This window comes from Miscanthus floridulus, chromosome 6, assembly GCF_019320115.1.
Source record: "Miscanthus floridulus cultivar M001 chromosome 6, ASM1932011v1, whole genome shotgun sequence".
NCBI classification, from domain to species: domain Eukaryota; kingdom Viridiplantae; phylum Streptophyta; class Magnoliopsida; order Poales; family Poaceae; genus Miscanthus; species Miscanthus floridulus.
Genome location: NC_089585.1, coordinates 144224451 through 144227739, shown reverse-complemented (window position 1 = coordinate 144227739; position 3289 = coordinate 144224451). Strand labels below are relative to the sequence as shown.

The window sequence follows — 3289 nt, the reverse complement described above, 5'->3', positions numbered from 1 at the left end:
TTCAGTTAGACAAAATTTTATGTTTGTTCAGACAAGACAGTTTGTAGAATGGGCTGCACCCTAATTTAGTCAGATTTCTGGAGTTGGTCAGAGAATGGCAATGCATTTATATTTAGAATACAAAATAGATTATTTTGGTTATACATTCAAAACGATGCAAACATTATATTTAAGAAAGAACATATTGCATGAAGGCCAAACATTACATCATTAATCATCTTCAGTGATGTAAATGATAAAGAAAAAATATCATTTGGCTACATGCTCTATGGATTGTCACAGTAAGTAGCTAAAGTTGTATACACTCACTGTAAGAATAGCTTTTCCCATGTTATCAAGTTTTAGACCAGGTCCTTTGATGTCAACCTCCAGGAAGAAAGGCTTCTCTTTCACTGCCTTAGTTGCTACAATGTCCCTTAGTTCCTGAATAGAACATCCAAATGAATGAATTTTTGAATAACTTCATCGGTAACTTCAGCGAGTTTTAAGAGGCAAAGGTCTAGCGAATTACAAGAATTGAAGCAACCTGCACTTATGCAGGGTGTACATATGGCTTACCCAATCTGTAGGGTTGGCTCAGGGCCAACTTCTAGGGGATGGAAGAATATGATCAAGCATATGCTGTGTCTGCAAGAACAAAACTTTGATCAGCTAGCATTTTATTAGGTATATGATACTGTATCGTTCAGTCTTAAAGCTATATGTACATACAAAATTCTAGGATGACGTAATTAAGGTTACCCTGCTGTGTACCCATCATATCAGGTTCCTTCACAAAGAGTTAGCCCTGCCACACAATGGTCAACCAAGATCACCTTAGTAGAAGAACATGGAACTGCACACATCAACATGAAGTCGCGACAATTCTGGGATTGCTGCTGATGACGACGAATTGACCCCACTTCCTGATGAGGTATCAGCAAACTCTTCGAATTTCATGAACTGCCCCATCTGAGCTGTTGCTAGGTGGGCGTAACAGATAGGTGCCACTGAAGAAGGAAAAACAGCAATAATCAAACATCAAGTAATATCTTAAAAACAGAAAGAATAAAATAGTACAAAGGCAAGCACACAGCAAAGAGTTAATATCTTCAAATAGGGGAAGCAAACTGCAATTAAGTAGTTATCCATACCAACAGAAATTGCAGTGGTGCTCCTCTGATACCCGCACAAGCATAAATATGTTGGCATCCTCCCAGCTCTAGCACAAAAGAGTAAGACATACATAAACAGATGTGCTTACACATATGAAAGTGAAATAACTAGCTTCTGGAGATTATCTGCTAAGAAGCCAATCTCATCGAGCAACACATGATAGTGGGTGGGTCTTGAGGTACCCTGTAAGAGCAACACATGAAGTCAAGTTATTCAGGTTAATAAACTAACACGACTGACAAGCATGGCCAACTAAAATCCAAAACTATGCTAGGAGAACTTACAATTGGTCCAGCATGAGCACACATGTAAAAATCATACTGCCTTGAATGAACAATACCAAAGTCTATGACAGTCCCTGATGCAAAGCAAAAGTGCTAGTTGCTCAAGCTGTTTAAGTGGCAAGTACCTTTAGTAGTATTAAGTGGGACAGGTGAGCTTACCAGGTGGAACGTTGTCTGGCGAATTAGCTTGGAAGAGTTTTGTGTGGTGATTCTTTTGAGCAATGATCACTGTGAACTTCGGAAGATCCCCCTATCCCATACTCTGATAAGCCTGTATTGTCGAGCTCTTGTAAGAAAAGGATGCTAGAAAGCCAAGGAATTCCTAGGTAAACTAAATGTCACCTTTATGATTTGATTAAGCTCAATGTTTAGTACTTGGCTAAATTGAGACTCGCCCACACCGTCCCTGCATACATAGACCATAAGAATAAGAACTCATCAATACTGCGAACATATATTATCTAATTAACTATCATTGTATGAAATTACTTAAAATTTAACAGTGAGTTAATCAAACATAACAACTTCAATCATCCAAAAAATCAAAGAACATCAACTGATGTAGCACCCAGTTTTAAGAACAAAACCAGATACACACCATATGTGAGCCTAGGAAGTCAAATCTCACATATAGCTACAAATAAGGGTAATATCAAAAGATAATGCTCAATATATAATGTACTTAGTATGAAGAATATAACCTTAGATAGCAAACAGCAAAAAGACAACTTCGATCTTTAGGGACAACTGACTGATTGACCGAAAGCCTAAGTCCTCCAAACTCTAGCAATCTGGTACCCATCCAACATTTTTATCCAAATATGTGAAAAATAAAGCAAGCGTAAGTACATGTCGTACTCAACAAATATAACACGGGGTTCATGAGGCTCAAAAGGCTGACACTGGTTAACTACGATTAGCTTTTAATTGTCACAATTTTAGCAAAAGAGTAGCAACAAGTTTATCATAAGCTCATAAACACATGATTAGATAAACACGAATAATGAATAGCATAAACAATTAAGCATTAGCGAACATCTTCATCTTCCATATCACTACTGTTTATCATCTATTCCATAAATGTTCCAAGGCCGCTCGTGACCGTGAGCACGGCTGATATACCAGTTTTACACTCTACAGAGGTTGTACACTTTCACTGTGAGTCATGATTTACCCTTTCACCCGAGGTCACGAGCCTCTTCACCCACTACCAAGGAAGGTCAGCAGGGTTCACTATGAAGCCTTTCAAAGGTTCATCTAACAAGTTAGGGTCGCTAAGGTTTCCCCATCAATAAGCATGAACCCCCCTCCAAAGAGTGACTAACAATATACAAAGAAACTAAAGTGCACTCTCTTGACAGGCCAAGATCATACAAACCGGAGCCCCTCTTGCACCATAAAGGTAACCTCTAATAAGCTAGAAAAGGTCCTCATACTGAGCTAAAGCCAGAGCCATATAGCCCTCACAGTTGTACTATAAGTCCCGGATGATCACTTATAGATAATTCCTTAGGGAGAGGAATCTAGAGCACCATAAAACAGTCCAATGCTCTAGCCCCCTTGTTCCATGTTGCTAAAAAACATCTTTTAGTGTTTATTGCATATACCATTAGTCAAGTTACAAGATCTTGGTTGTAGTTGAGCACTAGCATCATACTACCCAATGTAATACACCATAGGCATCAAGGCACAAGGTATAAAATACTAGGAAATCCTTAGTGGCAGTCAAGGTAGACACATGTAGTATGAATTAAATGATTAAAGGTGTATAGGACAACAAGGATGATCTCATGCTATACTTGCCTTAAACTTGCTTTACACCCAAAGCAACTTGCTCAGAGAAGTTTCAA

The 3289-nt window shown here is 38.5% G+C and overlaps 1 pseudogene; it reads right to left on the bottom strand.

Annotated features, from left to right (window-relative positions):
* Positions 1–816: 816 nt before the first annotated feature.
* On the bottom strand, positions 817–2837 carry LOC136461420 (protein argonaute 16-like; annotated as a pseudogene).
* Between the last annotated feature and the right edge of the window lie 452 nt (positions 2838–3289).